Source organism: Stenella coeruleoalba (assembly GCF_951394435.1).
Source record: "Stenella coeruleoalba genome assembly, chromosome: 12".
Taxonomy (NCBI): domain Eukaryota; kingdom Metazoa; phylum Chordata; class Mammalia; order Artiodactyla; family Delphinidae; genus Stenella; species Stenella coeruleoalba.
In genome coordinates, this window is record NC_137158.1 from 69,260,349 (window position 1) to 69,281,410 (window position 21,062).

Genomic DNA, 21,062 nt, shown 5'->3' on the forward strand with positions numbered 1-21,062 from the left:
CGGTAGGAAACCTCATGACAGGGGCTAGATCCTGTTGGACTGCGTAGATTTTACTGAGGCATTTTCATTTCTCCCTCTGTTTGTTTCTTCTGCTGTGTTGTGTTGTATTTTTTTAATGACGCGAAGCTGTTGGAGCGTGTCTGCGCTGGAGAGTGACAGCTCCTCTTTTTAGCTGCCAGGGCTTTCTCAATGGCACATTTTATGAGCACTTCTTCCAGACTGGGCTCTCTGTAAATTTTGTGTGTTGCTGAAAGCGATCCTGGACACCCACAGCCCAGCTTCCCACCTCATGCAGGTAAGAACTTCCCTCAAAAGGGGCCATTCATTAGACTTTCTAAGGAGGGTTCAAAAAGTTATGGGGGACGGAGGCATTTACAAAGATGGTGTGGCTAGAAGAGGAGGGAGGGAGCCCAGGTATCCCTGTCACCATGACAATGGGAAATCAGGGTGTGAGTGCCGGAGAGTAGTTTTCACCTGTTTGTATTAACAGGGCTTCCTCCAGGACGCTTTACCTCAGTGAGTGGCAAGCCTGCTCTCCTGGCCACATCCAGGATATACTGGTGCTTTCTCATCCTGCATGCACACTGTAGCTGGGAGTGGTGTAACAGGCCAGGTCCATTAAACGGAATAACAGTAGCTACTGTTACTGAGCGCCTATCAAATGCTAGTCACTGTGTACTTAAATATATGATCTCTAATTTTCACAACCATTCCCTAAGATACGATCTCTGTTTGATAGATGAGGACCCTGAAGTAGAGACAGATGGCAGAACTCACCCAGGTTCACACAGAAGTGCCAATGCCAGGGTTTGAGCCCAGAATTGCCTGACTCTGAAACTTGAACTCTTTGCCTTCTACCATGCTGCCTCCAAATAGGTCAAATGACTAGAAAAAGAAGATTTCAGTTCAGAATTGTCATTGTAGATTGTTTCCACCAGTTTATTTTATGTAGAACTCCAAATGGGTCAAATTTCATAATCATGAAATTCAAGAGAACCTCTGTGCCATTTTGTTATAGGGCAGCTGCCTTGGAATTTGTGTCATAACTTATTATGTTGGCTATTTTTGAAATAAGTAGACCTCAATTGAAAATGGGAGGATTTATCATATATAATTTTTAAATAAATAAATAATTTCATTTAATGAACTTCTTAGGGCCTGAAATTGCTTTATTCCATATAAATTTCATTAAAACACAGACCTATAGCTAAAGCAGAGAAGAGAGTATAATTTGAGTGTTATTTACAATTAAGGCTACTATTTTTCTGCTCACAGACTCTGGCTCAGGACTGCCTCACTTCTCCACCCACGGTTTTGTCAATTCCGTGAAATATTTTTTCCACTCTTTTTTAAAAATTTTATTTTATATTGGAATATAGTTGATTAATGTTGTGTTAGTTTCAGGTGTACAACAAAGTGATTCAGTTATACATATATTTGTATATGTATATGTATTCTTTTTCAAATTCGTCTCCCATTTAGGTTATTACAGAATATTGAGCAGAGTCCCCTGTGCTATACAGTAGGTCCTCGTTGGTTATCCATTTAAAATATAGCAGTGAGTATAAGTCAATCCTAAATTCCCAAGCTATCCCTGCCCCTCCACCCTTCCCACTGGTAACCATAAATTCATTCTCTAAGTCTGTGAGTCTGTTTCTGTTTTGTAAGTAAGTTCATTTGTATCATTTTTTTTAGATTTCGCATATAAGCGATATCATATGATATTTGTCTTTCTTTGTTTGACTTACTTCACTTACTATGATAATCTCCAGGCCCATCCATGTTGCTGCAAATGGCATTATTTCATTCTTTTCAATGGCTGAGTACTATTCCACTGTGTATATACCACATCTCTTTATCCATTCCTCTGTTGATGGACATTTAGGTTGCCTCTATGCCTTGGCTATTGTAAACAGCGCTGCAGTGAATATTGGGGTGCATGTATCCTTTTAACATTGTGCTTCTCAGAGCATAACTATCTATCTCTCTCTTCTCTGTCTCTGTCTCTGTCTCTGTCTCTCTCTCTCACACACACACACACACACACACACACACACACACACACACACGTCTTCTACAGAGAAAGTTAACTCTCCATGGAAGATTTTTGGGGCAGAATAGGATGCATTTTTCTCAGACCAACAAAACAGACAGGGGCCAATTACCAGGTTCTAGATCTGGTGTCTCACTAAGTTCTTCATGTAGATAAATGCTGGGAAAATATTCTCCAGGTAAAGATTTTGCCTCAGTGGCTATAGACTTTGACCCTCACTAAACTAGTCCTCACACACCAGTGAGCACTGGGTGACAGAACTAGAATATTACAGTAGAAGGAACCTTGAAAATAACCTCATTCAACCTCCACGACAAATAGAAGAAGACACTAAGGTCTTGTATAAAGGGTTAGAGGGTGAAATGAGACTGGAACTCAGGTCTTCTTACCTTGAGGAAACTTCCTCAACACACCATATTTTCTTTCTCCATGTTTTCTTGTTGTTGAATTCTCCTGAAACTACTTATTCTTGTGAGAACCTGAATTAGGAAGAACACATCTATATGAAAATCGTCGTCCTACCAACACCTTGTGATTTCCCTGGATGGAGCTCATTTCTCGTTTCCCATCTTCCCAACTCAGTGATTGTAACCTTTTTCCTCTGAAATGCTGCAATGCCTGTGAACACTCACCTGTAGGGATTTCGGAATTCAGAACAAATCCTTGTTGAACAGGAAAAGAGATCAAGGGAACATTGCCCCTTCATGTGTAGAAATTTTATGGCATTTCTCCCAAGTGTGTAATATGTGTGTGGTTGTATTTTATGAAACTTTTATGAGAGCACTTCATTTCAGTTCTCCTGTTCCTTTTATGGTGGGCCTGATCCTATTATTTTTCTGTAACTGAAATTTTATTTTTAAATATTAAATTGTGATTATGAGAAAAGGTTCTTTATTCCAATGCACTCATGTACATGTAACTTCTTCTGACTTACGGGGAAGCAAGTCCCACATCAGAGCTTCAGCCCTGGCCCCATAATTTGCAAGCATCAAATGAAGCCTCATATTGCAATGCCAATTATAGTACCCAGGGATCTGCAGTATAATCGCCCAGTTACAAGGAAGGTAAAGAGGAGAGGAAATTACCATAATGGGCCACAGAATATACACAAGAGGATGCTCAGAGGCCTATATGGCCGATTTCACCACCATTCGAAAGATATGCTTGCGTTCCTCTGAAAATGTGCTCTCCTTGGTAGAGAGAGATGTTGTTGGCTCCGTCTCGGAGAAACTTGATCTTCAGCTTTTTTGGTAGCGATGGAATGGACTGAATTATTTATATTCTCTCATCTGAACTGTGAAATGGCCAACTAGGAGTTGGGAACGTTTTAGAAGCTGAACTTCAATGAACGAGTAGGTTGAAATATGGAAACATGGAAAGGGAGAGAGAAGAGCAGTCCAAGAGGAGGGAAACGAGTGAGCAGAGGTGTAGAGACAGAAAGACCTGTTTAAAAAGCAGCACAGTCCCCTTGGGCTAAAGTGTGGGAGGACACATTTCTGGCACACAGCCATTTGAACTGAGGCCCCCATTACCCAATGGAGCTTAGAGCCTGGCCTCTGGACCTTGATGAACAAGTTCATCTGAGGGGAAAGCTTTCTCTGATCCACTAAACATCTGTCCCTGGGCCAAGATTCCAGAAAGCCCTCTCTGAGGGATGAAAGAGACCTGGAACTCTTCCATTTTGATTCCTAGAATTTCTCCAATTGGCAGCAATCACAATTTCTTCTAGGATGATACCTAATAGAATATTGAACATAGGTGGCTCTTCCTCAAATCACTTGGCAATGGGCAAAGGATAACCCAATGTTTCTTATAAGAAATATTTGTTAAGTTCTTTAAATTCTTTTTTTTAATTATTCAACAAACAATTATTGAGCACCTACTGAATATGGAGATAGAAAAATAAATGACACACTCCCTTCTTGGAAGTGTTGGAGATGACAATCAGATATATAATTTTACGGAACTATGGAAAAATAAATGCTAGAGGAATGTGAATGAATGGGAGCCAGAGGAAGAGTGCTCACCCCACCTAGGTGGATGTAGGTGTGGAGGTCAGTGATGGGAACACCCACACTGAGTCATATGAGTGAACAGGATTTGACCAAGCAAATGGGGGCTGGGTGGGAGGGAGAGAGCATTCCAGGCAGGAGGGGTGGCAGCAAAGTAGCAGAGGCAGGAAAGAGCGTGGTGTGAGTGGTGAGCATCAGACAGACAGAAGGTGCTGGACTGTAAAGCACCAAGTAGGATATAGTGTTTCCTATGGCTGCTGTGACCCACTGCCACGAACACAGTGGCTTAAAACAACATAAATTTGTTCTCTTTACAGCTTTGGAGGTCAGAAATCCAAATTCAGTTTCACAGGGCTAATGTCTAGGTGTCGGCAGGGCTGATCACTTCTGGAAGCTCTAGGAGAGAACCTGCTCCCTTGTCCTTTCTCATCGTCTGCTGACGGTCTGCATTCCTTGGCTTTTGGCTCCTTCTTTGTCCATCTTCAAAGTGAATGACTCCAATCTCTGCTTCTGTCATCATATCGCCCTTCCCTGTGATTCTGCCTGTCCTCCCTTTTCCTTACTTCCTCGTTGACCTTCTTGCCTCCCTCTCATAAGGACCACTGTAAGTAGATCAGATCCACCCGGGTAATTTTAGGATAATCTCCCCATCTCAAGATTTAATTTAATCACAGCTGCAAAGTCCCTTTTTATAAGATAATATGGACAGGTTCCAGGGATTAGGATGTGAATATATTTGGGAGGCTATGATTCAGTCTGTCACATAGGGAAAAGCAGGAAATGAGTTTTAGGAAGCAAAAGGGAATCCAGAAAATGAGGGTGTTGTAAGCCACGGTAGGAGCTTGACTATAATCCTGTAGTCAGTGGGGAGCCATTGAAGGGTCATAAGCAGGGGAGAGATAGCACAGTAGAAGCTGGACTGAGGGGGAACTCGCTGGAAGCAGAGAAACCACCTGGGAAGCTCCTGTGAGAGTTGATAAGAAACACTGCTTATGCCTAAATATTAGACAAAGTGCTTCCCCATCCCCACATAAACCTATGGAGAAGATAAACAAACCTTATATGTGAATGTTTATAAATCCTTATTAGGGAGTTCTTTCAATTACCTTAGTTGGAACAACAAACCAGTACTTGATGATATGATTAATGATCAAACTGGGACACTTTTGAGATGGTCCTATTGATAACTACATAGGGACAACATGCTAAACCAGGACTGCCCCTGGCTAACAGGGCATATGGTCGCCCTATGTTTGGAGAAGGCACACTGGCCTGAAATGGCTTGAATCAGTGCTGGTTTGAGGTGTTAGAGAGGCCTCCTGACTGATTCAGTCAAAAAAAAGGCAAAGGCAATTAATCGAACTGCAGTAATTTTTCCTGGGATTATGACCTCACAATACAACTGTTGCATGGTGTTACAAACAAGCGTTTGAAAGATTACTTTTAAATGAATATATTAAGTGATTACATAGTGAGGATTACAATACACAGTTGAAAAAACCCCAGCTGCTTGATGGGTTCTTGTGACTTTAGGAACTGTTTCCAGAGACAGAATCACATTTGGATTCTAAAATACTGTGTCTCAAACAACACAGAATTGACCATGATTTGCTCTAGAAAACCATCTTAATTCTACGCTCCAGTGAGGAAAGAAACCCTGGTGTCAAAACTGCACGTGACGAGTTTGAATAAAACTCTTTCAGAAAACATGAGTGAGGATGTTGATTTCTAAATTAATATCTTTATAGCTTAAGTGCTATTTTAAATATACACGTGTAGCTAAATTAATAATTTAAATATAGACATTTGACTGTTGATTAAATTTGCCCCCCTCAAAAATGGTTGAGTCTGAGAGATTATCTCCCAGTTGAAAATCCAGGGGGCTCTATTTTAAATGCTCGTGCCTTCTAGTCTGACATATGCAGTATTTTGAGATTAAATGCTGTAGGATTTGTTAGGTAAGATGTAGGGTGAGGGAGAAGGATAGTCAGCTGGATGGGTGGTGGTATCACCAACTGAACTAATCAATGGCAGAGACATTTGTTTACAGGGATAGGGTGGGCAAAAGTATACTAGAAGTTCATCGTTGGTAGTGTTGAGTTTGAGATGCCTGTTAGGGCATGCAGAAGATTCTTGGCTATGGAATTGGTTAAGGATACAGGAAAGTTTATTTGCATTGGAACCACAGAGGCAAGACAGCCACAGAAAACTACAATAAAAAAGAAGAAGCATAGAGATCAAGCATGATGATACCAGAGAGGCTAGATGACCATAGGGTTTTATGTTTGGGGAAGTTAATAAAATAGACCCGGAATGTGTGGCACAGTACAATCAAGTGGCCTTGGGGTTTCTAATAGCACCGGTCTAAAGGGACTCCTATAGACATGAGCTAATACTCCACTGTAGTCAAACGTGGTAAAGCCAGCATGAGGCATCTGGTAGCCTGGGGCATGGTGAGACCAAAAGGGGTCAGGGTGAGACTAAAAGCAGTCAGGGGCCGTATCTGTAGGGTTGAGGCCAGATCAGAGACATATGACTTTTGGTTTCTTGGCTCTCAAAATTGAGGTGTGAAGGAAGAAATGGGGGGTACACACACACACACACAAACAAGAGAGAGAGAGAAAGGGAGAAGAGAGAGCAAGTGTAATTATTGTCACAGACAGAACATTTGTCCCCCCCAAAATTCATATGTTGACTCCCTAACCCCTAATGTGATGGCATTAGGAGATTAGGAGGTGGGGCATTGGGAAGGTAATGAGGTTTAGATGAAGTCATGAGGGTGGAGCCCCAATGATGGGATTAGTGCCCTTATAAGAAGACTCACCAGAGCCTCCTCTCTCCTCCATGTAATGATATAGCGAGAAGGCAAAGGTGGCCATTTGCAAGCCAGGGAAGAGAGCACTTATCAAGAAATGAATCTGCCAGCACCTTGATCTCACACTTCCCAACCTCCAGAACCCTGAGAAATAAGTGCTGTTGTTGTTTTTTTATGGCAGCCAGGGCAGACTAAGATAATTATACCTCAGGAATTGTTTGACTAGAGGGATTGTCATTCTGCCTTTTCAGTGTGTTGGGGCATCCCAGTTGCTAAAGAATGGGGACAGGAGCTTGGGGTTACCAGGAGCGACTATGGGTCTACATCCCATACTCACACTTCACCATCTGTGAGGCTCATTGTGATCAGAGGTGAGCATCACGATCCCCCCCAACCCCTTCTTGCTACCCAGAGTAAGGGAAGAGCCTGCATCTTGCCCTTCCTGACTTGTCAGAACCGTATGAGTTCCAAGACCTTGTTATGGAATGACTCTCCCTGAGCACTGCCCTGAGGTCGCTGGCCCTCCAGACAGGCACAAGCATCCTCTCTTTCCACAAACATCTGTTCTGTTGGGCCTCCAAGTGGGAGGGTGGGCGCTTGGTGGCTGCCTGGCTCAGAAAGTGCCCATTATGAGCAATGGATCATCTTGCATTCCATTAAGCATGTGATTACAGCCAGATGCTGTGGTGATGGGCATACAACAACTCCCTATAATAACCGTAATTACGATCCTGGTGTTTCTTCAGCTCAACATAACTCTGAACTTCTTAAGTCAGAAGAAATTTGAAAAAATTGCTTCTTAGAGGCTGCAATCAAATGGAGAAGGAGAACTTTCTTTATAAAGGGGGAAAATTCCTCCCTGACATTTTGGCTAATGCACAGCTTTGCCCTGACAGTGGCATGGTTCTGGAGTCCAGAATGAGCACAGCTCTGGCTCCACACACCTACTCTTATTTCTCTGCTTCCCTGTGCTTTGCTCTGCCTGGTTCCTCCTCAGCTGCTTCTCCTGGCTGGAAAGGAAAACAAGCACCTGCCTGCCCGTCAGCTCCCATGCCCCCCACTGTGGGAGTTTGACAAGTGGAGCACCTCCCCTGCCCACTCGGGTGAAGATCTTGGAATACCCAGGGAGAGGGGTCGTTCGACGCTGAAATTGGCTGTGTGCTGTGATGACTGACAGCCACCTGGGCCTGCCATTCTTGTGGATCCAACTATTTGTGGAACACGGAGCTGTTTAGGGGATATTTGTGCACACGCGAAGTCTTTACTTGTAGGAGCACATTTAAAGGAGCTGGAAACCCAGTCTGTGAAGAAATATGTTGCCTTCGTTTTCTAGGGTTGCCATGACTAAATACCGCTCACTGGGTGGCTTCGGTAAGGCATTTATTGTCTCACAGTTCTGAAGGCTAGAAGCTGGAGATCAAGGTTTCGGCAGGAGTAGTTCGTTCCAAGGGCTGTGAGGGAGGGATCTGCTCCAGGCCGCCTTCCTTGGCTTGTAGATGAATGTCTTCTCCCTGGATTATCTTCACATTGTTTTCCCTCTATGCATGTCTTTCCCTTCACATGTTTTTTTGTTTTTAAGGACACCAGTCAGATTGGATTAGGGGCTCACTCTTCTTCAATATTTTAACTCCAATCATTTTAACTAATTACATCTGCAACAATACCATCTCCAAGTAAGGTCACGTTCTGAGGTACTGGAGGTCACATTGTGAGAACATCAACATATGAATTTGGGGGAGGACATAAATTCAACCTATAACATGCATTGTGAGCCTACCATGTGCCCGGCACTGTGCTGAATTCAGAGGATACACTTGAACAAGAAGGCAGTTTCTACCCTCCCAGAGCTTGGCAGGAATACAGAGAGTAAAGGGGAAAATTACACAATAAAGTGATCAATAGATAAAGTGATCAACACTGCAATAGGGCCCTAGGAGGGGCCACGGGAAATCACAGGAGGAGCTCCAACCCAGCTCAGGAGCCTGGGGAAGGCAGTCCCCGAGGAGGTGAGGCTGAGGCTGAGGTCTGGAGGATGATAGGAGCTCACCAGGGAAAGGTGGGGCAGAGCAGAGAGATATGCCAGGTGGATGTGACTAAAAGAGCCGAGGTCCAGAGGGGAGAAGGACTGTGGCCTACAGAGAGAACTAAAAGAAATTCCGCAGGGTTGAAGTATAGCGTGTGAGGGTGTTTCCTGGGGGTTAAAGAGACGAGGAAAAGGAGGACCAAGACAATGGTGGAAAGAAAATGATGCAGGGCCTTGTAAGCCCCCTAAGGATACTTGCATATAGACCTGAGGGAACTTGGGAGCCACTGAAGAATGCCATTTAGGGAACGACCCAATCAGACTTAAGATTTAGAAACACCCCACTGGCTGCTGTCTGGCGAGGAGGGGAACAGGAAAGAAGACCACTATGAGGGACATTTCTGTGGCCCAGGAGAGAGGTGACTGTAGCTTGAACGAGGACAGTGGCAGGAGATGGACGTTTTGATGCCCACTCGTCCTTCACATCCCAGCCCAGGCTCCTGGGATCTCACAGGGCCTCCACCCTCTCCCACCTGCCACTTCCCTTGTTTGTGTGAAGGCTTGATACCAATCTCTCTTCTATCATTTTATTTTTCAAATACTCACATGGAATTTACCATGTGCCAGGCACTGAGTGCATTAGAAATTATAATTCATGTAGGTGTCAAAAAGTAACCATGAAGCAGATGCTATTATTATCCCCATTTTACACAGGGAGACAAAAAGACCTTGTCAAGGGTCACAGAGCTAATGGTGGCAGCACCCGCCCGCGACCTCCGGCTTCAGAGTCCACACTCTTAACCATGACCCTACCCTCTATCCTACAAGCAGGCGTCGCTTCGTCATCCCACCCAGCAGAACGCCAGGCGTGCAACAGGCCCTTAATAAATACTTGTTGAATGAATGTTGGCGACGATCAGATGTGTATGGTGGGTGACAGAGGTTGGGGGGCAGGTGTCAAAGGTGACTTCCAGGACTTTCAGCTTGGGTGGGAGGTGAGGCTATTCACTGAGCTGAGGATCATGAAGGCGGAAGCTGTTACAGGGGCTGTGGAGGGAAAGCGACTGGGACATCCTGATGGGACACGGCGCTTCTTCCACCCCGGGCATCTGGAGCCTTGGGGCCCCCCTCAATAGTTTCGTATCACCGCTGCCTTGGTGAGAATAACATCAATCTGAAACTTTTTCGGCCTTACCCCATAACAGCTGAATAACAGCTATTAGCTTTGGACTCTAGGCATTTTTATGAGATCTTAGTTCCAGGGCTTGAGGTTTGGCAAAAAGAGCATATTATTCACACACAAAACAACTACATTAAAATAGCATTAAGAGTCTGGTTGACACTGACAAAACATAGGAAATTCAGAATTATGGGGAAAAGCCTGTCCTGAGTTCACCCTCACCACTAGCCTGGTGTGGCTCCTTCTGCATTGAGGGTGGAGAGAAAGGTCCCCACTGAGCGGAAGGAGCACTGGGGAAATACGAGGCAGCCCAGGTGAGGGTGGAAGGAGGTGGAGGAAGGGCCATTACAGCAAGGACCATGGTCCCGGGGCCAGGCCCACTCCCTGGAGCCTGTATGGTGATGCAGGCAGGAAGCGCCGGCCCTGGAGGTCACAGCCCAATCCCGGGGCCAGGAAAACATGTCAGCACCCGCCTCTGGCTCCTCTGGGCTAGAGGCCTCCTTCAATGAGACATTCACATCTTTGCCCCATGGGGAGGAAGCCTTATATTTCCATCCCTCTGCTGAACTTGGACACAGGAGAACTCACAGGCAGATACATTGCTTCCCCACCTAATTCTCATCTTTTCAAGGAATTGAGGAGGAAGAAACTCAATAATGGGTGAACAAAAAGTGTTGGCTGTGTTTCCACACGGAAGCGTGGCTGGTTATAGCCCTGGGGGACCACTCTGTTAAGTAAGTTTGAGAATTTAAATAATCTTGATTTGGGGTTGCATTGAGAGTTGGGGAGAGAAGTAAGGAAAAGAAATTCCCTCCTCTTGGCCAAAAAAGACCTTTCTCTATTTGAGAGGAGGTGGAACCATTTGTCACTCACTTACTTGCTTGCTTTATTTATTTATTTATCTATCTATCTCTCTATCCGTCCAGGTTTATTGAGGTATAATTGACAAACAAAATTGTAAGATATTTAAAGTGTACAACATGATGATTTCCCATATATACTCACTGTGAAAAGATTTCCTCTGTGGAGTTAATTACCACGTTCATCACCTCACATAGTTATCTTTTTTGTGTGCGTGAGAACACTTTAGTTCTACTCGCTTGGCAAATTTCAATTATATGATACAGTGTTATCAATAATAGTCACCATGTTATACATTAGGTCCTCAGACCTTATTCATCTTATAACTGACAGTTTGTAGAATTGGTTCTTCGGATGTACTTTGGGAAGAAATTTCTGTAATTCTAGGATTCACCAGGGCATTTTGGGTAAGAACTTCCCCCAAGCTTTTGAAAATAAAGTGTAATCCAAGAGCTCGAAAATGAGTCCGGTTGGTTTTAAATATGGTGAGTTACTCCATTTAACCAATTTTAAAATGACAAAATACAGTCCTTGGAGAAGCTGCCATGGTCTAGCCTAAAGTGACAGGGGTGGCAGGGATAGTGAGACACCCTTCCATATACAAGAACCCCAAAGGGATTTTGTAAAATAAAAATAAAATGTGATGTTAATTCCACCAAGTTATTGCCCTCTTCCAATAGCTTTTGAATTTCATTAAACTGTTCATCCTCCCAGTTTCTCAGCGATTAATCAATCTCTTTTCTCTGCCCTACAATTACTATTCACCAGAATAATAACCAAATGGATGGGCTCATTTAACCCTTACAGTAATCCTATGAGGTAGCTACTCTTGTTATCCCCACTGATAATGTAACGATGTTATTTATCACTGTGATCTGTAATGATGTTAGGGTATTGACCAAGGTCACACATAGTGGTGGAGCTGGAGTTGGAACCCCACGTTCCAATTAAGCTGGCACTTAGCCATCCATCCCTCCCCAGACCTGAGTTGCCTGTTAAAACCAGCTGGGAGACATCCAGAGCCATAGAGCTCATGACTCTTCCAGAAGTTCTCATCTTAGCTTGAGAAACCCTTTTCTCTATTAACCAAATGAGGGATAGAAAAAGCAATTGTGCTCATTTCTAAACTGTTCAAAGTGACTTTAAAAATCATGTCTTCTTGAAAGCACATTGAAGGCCCATTTCATTTACCTTTCTTCTCAAATGGGAAAACTGAGAGGGTTTTATGCTACCAGCTCAAAAGCTGAGCTGGGGATAAAAGTGCAGGAAGACTCAGGCTTTAGCAAATGACCTGGCATCGGGACTTCCCTAGTGGTGCAGTGGGTAAGACTCCACACTCCTGATTTATGGGGCCCTGGTTCAATCCCCGGTCGGGGAACTAGATTCCGCATGCATGCCACAACTAAGAGTTCACAAGCCACAACCAAGAAGCCCGCATGCCGCAACTAAAAGATCCCACGTGCCGCCACTAAGATCCGGCGCAGCCTAAATAAATATTTTTTTAAAAAAAGGAAAGAAAAAAGAAAATGACCTGACATCACTTTTCCAATACACTATAAAATGTTAATAATTCTGAGTAATCTGACTGAAAATGCATTAAAGTACAGGACAGGAGGAGGCTGAGAGAAAGTCATTTTTTGTGCCCCTCCTGACCTGTCATTTAGCAAAGCAGGGACAACTTTGGCTCTGTCATGGAGTGCGGCTATTAAGATGTCACAGCCGTGATTCCGTGACACTCCATCAGAGGACACTGGTGGTACCTCCCTCTTTTCTGTTTGGAAGAAAGAGACAGGAGGAGTTGTTCAAATACTGGCTGCAGATGGGGTGTGGAGAGACAGTATAAACACGGGCTAGAACAAGTTCAGAGAGACACACAGGACATGGTAACATCAGTAGAACCAGGCCTGTCAAAGCCAGTGACAGACAGCACATGGAAGATTTCTTGTGGAGCTCTAGATAATTCTGTTCCGGCTACAGTCTTTAGTTAAGAGTCCAGAAGGGCCTGTTAACTGTGACTTAACTTTAAGTTTGAATGAAAAGTACAAGTAGTTAACATGTTTCTTGGTAACACCTTTTGATAAAGGATGCATTTGTCTCTAGTTTTGTATTAAAAGTCTTTAGTTGGGACTCTCTTGACTTAAAACTCCTCTCTGGAGGTTGAATTTTGAGGCTTTTCCACCCTCCCCATCCCACGAGCCTGCTCCTAGCACACATACACACGCACATGTACACACATGTGCACAGCCCCGCCAATCCCGGGTGAGGGCTCACTCGACTGGGACGTGAGCTGCAGGCCTGCGCTCAGTATATCCCCACCAGACTGAAGCTGTGAGGCCCCAGTGGGACCAACGCAGGAGGTCTGAGCCAGTTGTACTCCCTACCTCCCAGGAAATCTCTCTTTTTAATCATGCCCCTGGGTTGTTTTCTACTTGAGCTGTGAGGACTCAGTGAGAAGAAAATGGTAGAAGGAAGAAATGCTTGGGTATCAGAAACAGGGGTGTTGAGAAATGAAAATGAAGTATAGGGTTTCACTGACCCTTTCTCTTTCCCCTTTGCTGCCTTTTTGTAGTTCAAAATCCCACAGGTGTGAACATGGTAAAAATATATATCCTTGTTTTATCACACCATTAAATAACACCTCACTCTGAGACAGGTTGTTATGAAACCTGAAGGTGCAGAAAGTCAGGTGGAGGATGGGGGGACACACCTGCTCTATGAAGTCTCTGGGTTCATCCCCCGACACTTGGCATCCTGGTGAAGGACGAGGCCATCACTGCATGACCAGCTAGCTTCTCCTGGAGATGACGAAACCCATGCAAACATTTTGATTCCACGGAAACCACAGGAAGGCAGGCTGGTCTCTGAGCCTGGGAGAGAGAATGGAGAGCAGGGTTGGTTCGGCCCTACAACCGCCTTCCTGTGTTGTCACTTCACACACCCCGCCAAGGTTTTGTCTTTGGAAACACTGAAGAGAAAGTGTGTGCGGCTCTTGTAAAAGCTGTTTGACTAGGGTCGGTTGGCTTTGCTGCTGCCCAGAGGCAGGAGGAAGGATGAGGTGAGTGACCTCATTATTCGCTGGCTCTGCTGCAGTGCTGGATGGCTTCACAGGGTCTGTCCTGGGCTGGGAGGTCGGCAGAGACCCCCGAAATCCTGCACCCTGTGATTCACAGGAGTAAGTGCCCTTCTTCACGTCCCGCTGTCAAGGACCATGGACACGTTGTCATTACTGGAAAGGTTGAGACCATTCTGATTGGCTACAGTCACATTGCGTGTTTTAAATTTTATTCGGTAGACAAACAAGACTTTGTTGTTTCTTTCAGGCAACAAACTACATTTCTGAAGATGACAGCAGGCCCATTTAATAGGAGACCCAGGTGGCTTCTGATATCAGTTAACAGCATTGAAAAATTTTTGCAAAGGGGGAAAAAAAATCACAATTTTTTACTTTCAAGTAACTGAAAATATGATTACAAAGTACCCTTGCCTGTCCCTCTCCCTGCTACCTCTACATCAAAGGATAAAGTTACTTTTCTAGAAAAGGACATGAGCAAGGGCAAATTCACACATAGGATGCCTGTGAACATGCCAGCACCCAAATGTGCTGAGGAGTGAGGACGGAGGTGGAGGGACAGGCTGATGAGAAGGGCTTCCTCAGGGCAGGAGCTGCAAATCGGCTTTAGAGGAGACAGGAGAGCACGGCCAGCTGAGCGAGCGATTTCCAAGGTGACAGGGATGGGAGGAAGCAAATGGATGCAGAAAAGTCTCTGGGATATAAGAGAATTGTACTTTTTCGTTTGTCCAAAAGCAAGTGATGGGGCTTCCCTGGTGGCGCAGTGGTTGAGAGTCCGCCTGCTGATGCAGGGGACACGGGTTCGTGCCCCAGTCCGGGAGGATCCCACATGCCGCGGAGCGGCTGGGCCCGTGAGCCATGGCCGCTGAGCCTGCGCGTCCGGAGCCTGTGCTCCGCCACGGGAGAGGCCACGCAGTGAGAGGCCCGGGAACCGCAAAAAACAAAAACAAAAGCAAGTGATGTAAATCCAGCGGGAAATGCAGATTTATGACATTTGGGACAATCGTTCAGAAGAAATTTTATTTTCCTAGTTTAGTTTGTTGTTGTCGTTCTGACTCTCAAAACATGACTCTCACTTTGCAGCTAGTGCAGGTGTGGTCACTGAGTCCACACATATGGAGTCAGCCACCCCTCCATGCCAGGCCCGTTTCTCGGGGCTGCCCGGGGGGCCTTGAAAAACATCGGCAATGTCCCTGCTGCCGTTGAGCTCGCTCTCTTGCCTGGGAGACGGGCAGATGGCAAGTGGATAAACAGAGATCCAGTCTCTGAGAAGAAAAATAAAACGCTCATGTGATAAGTGATGGAGAGGGAGTAGCGGTTGATAGGGTAGTTGGGAAAGACCTCTCGGAGGTTGGGACATTTGGTCAGGGAACTGAATAAATGTCAAGAAGCCGCAGCCAGCCTTGCAGAGTGAAACGTGCATTCCAGGCACAGAGAACAGAAAGTGCGACAGCCCTGAGGAAATGAGATTGGTGCTCTAGGAACAGAAAGAAGGCCAGGGCGGCTGAGAAGGAGAGGGATTGGGCAGGACAGTGACAGGAGAGGAGGTGGGAGGTATGGACCAGATCAGTGGGGCCTTGGAACTCAAGCAAGGAATTTGACTTTATTGTTACAGGTAATAGGAAAGCAAGGCAGTGATTCGATTTAGGTAGAGTAGGATTATAATTCAGTATATGAATTAGACGCTAGCAGGCAATCCCAGAAGCTCTCAGAGCACTGGGGACGTGGGTGAATGGATGACTAACCAGGGATCAGAGGTGTCCTTGGGGTCTATAAAGTGGACAGATCCACACAGGATTTTTTTTGGACCTTATAAGAGACTCTAGTACCTTACACAGATACATTTTCACAAGTATACGTACTGTACCAGGAGCATCTGAATGACATATGCATACTCCATTTCCTAAGCGTGTGTGTGGTCATGAATGATATCCAAATTTAAAAGACAATGAATTCTACAGACTGCATCTAGCATTCGCAGTGGCTCTTCTAAGATTCCATGTCTGGCGAGCATGCTGCAAACACAATCTGAAAAGGAGAGGAGGAAATCTCAGCTCTGGTTCCAAACCAGCCGCCATCCTCAGGAAGCCCCCAGGACCCTCGGGAAGAACCAATCTGTCTGTTATCATCACTGTGACAGATCAGAATCATGGGTATCTTGTCATCATTTCATGGCCAAGATTTTGTCTCCAGACTCTAGCTCACTCCTTTCTGACAACACGTTGAAAGTGAAATACGCCTCCCCACCCCTCTTCTTTCCTTTTAAAATTTATGAATTTTGCAGTTTTGTTAAAATTAAAAGTTGCTTGAGATTTTCAGAATGAGATATCCCTTCACCCATCAGCATGTAGATGGCAAGATTTAAGGGGGTGGAAAAATATTAAATGTAGATCATCTTGGAACATACAGAATGAGATATAACATTTTTAGAGAAAGGAAGAGGATTTTAAAATTCAGGCAGCCCACCATACACCAATGAGGAGTGTGTCAGAATTATTCTTATTCATCAATTTTGACAGCTCCGGGGCCCCGGCAGAGAAGCCACCCCGTTCTCTGCTGTCTAATGGATGCTGGTTAAAAGGTTTCTGTGCAGAAAAGTGGTGTCCATCTCCGACATTGCCTGCCCTGTTCCGTCAGGTCAGGGTTGATGAGAGAGGCCCAGGGCATTTGTTCTGCTGCTCCTGTCCTGATAGCTGATCTCACGACGGCACTGGATGCGATGCGTACTATTTGGCCACCTGCCATGAGTCTTGTATTTTAAAGGACTTGAAATAGAAACACACACACAATTCAAAATGCTAAGCTAGAAGACTCTTATTTTCTGTTTTAAATATTTCAACTTACAATTAAGGAAACAGATCCATGATGAACGGTTTATTTTCCAAGGTAGCAACAGGACACGAAGTCACATTTCCTTCTACCAAATTCACCCAGAGCCACGTTTCTGTTTTATAGTCCCCCAACAGTCTAGGCTCGCTGACAGCTCTCCTAGGGCCCAGCCACGCGGTGTTAAAGCAGTTGTAGGGGATTCTGCCTTGACGTGGTCAGGGTAGAACACAACTTCCAAATACAATAGGGCCTTTACCCTATTTTTATTCATCTTTTTCCTTCAAACCACAGTGATTCCTAATCTATCAAATTATGCTAGCCAAAACCCTCATCTACACAAAACACAGCCAGAGGCAAGAAGTAAGCAAGAAAGGCACCTTTTAGGCAAAAATAGCTCTCTTCTGGTCCACACCAGAGATGGTACATGCTGAGTCCTCTCAGGCCTTGGCTGGTGTCTCAGACTCCAGTTTAACAACCTTAACAAGCTGGTTTGAAGGGTTTTTCAGCACCCAGAAGCCTGGGAGCAGCAAAGAAGGAAATAGAAGAGATGCTCCTATGGGTCAGGGGCTGCAGGCCACACACTGATGGCACTGAGAAGGCACCCCAGACCACAAGGGAAACAACACCAATATCCACCAAAAGCAGATACACTATTCAAAAGGATGGTCTCCCAAACCTCCACAGGCCCTGGAACCAGCTCTGCCGACAGCTGGAGACACTGATCAATGCTTTGAGGCTATTCCTGATTTAAACATTTAAAAAGTACACACTGCTACATTTAAAATAGATAACCAACAAGGACTTAGTGTATAGCACAGGGAACTCTGCTCAATACTGAATACCCTGTAATAACCTAAATGGGAAAAGAATTTGAGAAAAAATGGAATTAATAAAAAAAAGGTTTCATTTTATTTATCATGCTTTGAAGAAACAGAAACGTGCAATATGTTTTAGCAAGACTGGTAAGACTACGATGCAACGTGGCAGCAACTGTTAAAATTGTTACACAAAACCCCTCAGGTGTGTAGGATCCCCAGCGGCTTCACGTGGTCCAAATATTCCCAATGCTTGATTCTCTTCTCTTCAGCCTCCGCTGAAATCCAACCCCAGCCAGCCAAGGAGATCACGTGCTGATCCCCGATTTTTACGCTAAGGAAACATTGATCATCTTGGAAAGCAGCTTTAATTACACCTCAGTGCAAATTACAGACGACCTGGGCGGTGAGCATGTTTGAGACGATGTTCATCCCAGTCCTGGGTCTATCCACAATACTCAGCAGACCCTGAGGCGGAGGTCAATTCTTTTACATTTTCTACCTAAACTGGACACTTAATGTACACACTGCTCTCAACCTCCTCCCCTTGAAGAGTAATTTGTTTGGTACTGGGATTTTTTGTGGGTTTTTTTTGCGGTACGCGGGCCTCTCACTGTTGTGGCCTCTCCCGTTGCGGAGCACAGGCTCCGGACGCGCAGGCTCAGCAGCCATGGCTCACGGGCCCTGCCGCTCCGCAGCATGTGGGATCTTCCTGGACCGGGGCACGAACCCGTGTCCCCTGCATCGGCAGGCGGACTCTCAACCACTGCGCCACCAGGGAAGCCCGGGATTATTTTTATTTTTATTTTTTTTAATGTGCTGGACCATGCTGGTTAGACGAAGACATTGTCACAGCTGTTCTGTTAAGTATGCATTTCTTGTATGCTCTTTACCCCACTCCTCCTTATAAATGAATATGTTTTTATGGTTTCTCCTCATAAAAAGCAAATTGGAAACCAAAGAATACTATTTTTAAAACAAAGAATCTTTACAAGAAAAGACTCTCAAAAAAAAGAAAAAAAGAAAAAAAAAGAAAAGACTCTCTTCTGAGGACTTTAAACTGAAAGACACACACACCCCACCCCAACCTACCCACCCCCCACACACCAAAGTTACAAAACAGGAGAAAAATTCCCCAAGTTACAACTTGGGGACACTGAAGTGTTCTTTTAAAGCTATTTACAAACAGGGCTGTTGTTCAAACCCTGGAGTCCGGGTCACAAAATCTAAGTATGTAGGAGACACTTCCACGTGCAAGAGACGGAGCCGAAGTCCTGGCCTGGCCACCCTGCTGGGTGGACTCATAGGAGGGCCGTGAGCACATCAGTAATTGTTCTAAGGCCAAAGACACAGCCTTCGGGAAGAACAAAAAGCTGCCCAAGAGCTCTCCTCACCAGTGGCTGCCCACAAACAAAACCAGTGGCCCAGGGTGGTAATCCCTAAGGTATCAGAATCAGTTAGAAAAAAACTCTAATTAATTTGGATTTCCACACCCGACTCTTTCCCTATCTGGTCAATTGTAAACTGGTTTTTTCCAGTTGGACCCAACAACCCAGGAAAAGAAAAATTTTAAACAAGCAAAAAAAAAAAAAAAAAAAATCGTCAACAAACTAGCATTTCTTAACCAAGTAGTTGTTTTGTTCCCTACCTCCCCGTGCCCAGTGTGGACTTACAAACAGGCACAGCCTCACGCAGACCATTCCACCAGTCCTGCCAGCAGCTGAGAGTTTAGCTAAAACGATCATCACAGTCAACTGGAATTCTGAAACCAACTAATGCTCGGTTTGGTGCTGTTTATTGGAAATGGATGAATTATTCCATGATCTAAGTGTTGACCCCTTTAGTGTGCCTTCCCAGACAGCTGCGTTCTTCGGAAAACTGCAAAAGAACATAGGAGAGTACAAGAACCCAGGATGGCTGAGAAAGATCTGCTGGCACAAAAGTCAAGGGGAAAAAAAGTGTTTTTGAGCAATACTGTGTAAGTTTAGCAATCTAAGTACTTATTCTCTCTGCAGAGAGTGTACATGACTAACACAGCCAATTGTGAATGAGTGAAGTGAGCACTGAAAAAAAGTATAAAATGAAAGACAATTTCAAATAGTTACAATGTTATGTTTCTGAAATTAAACTTCTGGTTAACGTGGTAGAAGAAGTAGGGATTTTATTTTACTCTTTTCTCTGAAAACTCTGTCTTCAATGAACCAAAGAAATGACCATGCCCCAAACAAAACATACTGCCCAAAACTCTAAAGCCTGGACTGAGGTGGGGGAGTCTAAGGACCATGTCTTTAGAGCTCAGGCAAAATGCCGATTTCCTCAATGTCAGATCTGAAGACAAAGCCAGCATACTTTGCAGGGCTTCAGGGAAGGTTGTGCAGGCAGGGCCAGGGAAGGTTGTGCAGGCAGGCCCTGCAAAAGGATGCCTGGCCCAGAGGCTGAGCAGAGGGAGCTGGAATGAAGCCCCTGCTCTGTTCTACAAGCAGAGCTAAATCCTTTCCCCAGATCACCTGAAGACAGCATCTGCTCCCCAAGCACTAGCCAGCAGGCATTACCCAAAGCCCTCTTGTAATTCACACATGACCCCACGTAGGCTGGTGACAGCCCTGGGTCTTCAGTTAGAGAAAGGAGACCCGGGAGCTGGACATGCTATGGATGAAGAGGAGAAAGTCCGAGCAGAACCCAGTCCGAACAGAACCCAGTCCACCCTCTAAAATGGCACAGAGTCAGCCTGTGCTTGAGGTATCTCCCTATATCTGCTAATTCATTTCTTTGGAAACACATCTCCCATTTATTTTTGACCTTCAAGAATGAGGGTGGCTCTCAGCAAAGTCCTTTAAATAAAAAATAACCCAGTTATAGTTGCTTCCCTCTCTCTAACTAAGCAAGCAAGGATGAAAGGAACATAGGGGGAAACAAGTGAAGGACACACATCACAAGAAGACTCTCTTAAGGAAACAAATTTCAGCCACAAGATTTCTTTTAAAAAAAGAAAGAAGGGAAGAAAGAAAGAAGAAAGAAAGAAAGAAAGAAAGAAAGAAAGAAAGAAAGAAAGAAAGAAAGAAAGAAAGAAAGAAAGAAAGAAAGAAAGGAAGGAAGGAAGGAAGGAGAAAGAAAGAAAGAAAGAAAGAAAGAAAGGAAGGAAAGAAAGAAAGAAAAGGAAAGAAAGAAAGAAGGAAAGAAAGAAAGAGAAAGAAAGGAAGGAAGGAAGAAAGAGAGAGAGAGAGAAAGAAAGGAAGAAAGACAGAGAGAGAGAGAGAGAGAGAGAGAGAGAAAGAAAGAAAGAAAGCAAGAAAGAAAGGAAGAAAAGAAAAAGATTTTATGTGTTAATTTTACATGTCAATATGATTGGGCTAAGGGATGCCCGGATAGCTGGTTAAACATTATTTCTCAGTGTGTTTGTGAGA

General features: G+C 44.6%; 1 protein-coding gene across 1 annotated transcript in view; it reads right to left on the reverse strand.

The window, feature by feature from the left end:
• ADAT2 (adenosine deaminase tRNA specific 2) overlaps positions 1-21,062 on the reverse strand; it is a 118,858-nt gene that overhangs the window by 2,823 nt on the left and 94,973 nt on the right. Inside the window, exons 7-8 of the transcript XR_013830710.1 lie at positions 13,652-13,811; positions 2,443-2,532 (exon numbers count right to left, since the gene is read on the reverse strand). The gene's annotated coding sequence lies outside the window, so the exon portion shown is untranslated. The remainder of the gene's footprint in view (positions 1-2,442; positions 2,533-13,651; positions 13,812-21,062) is intronic.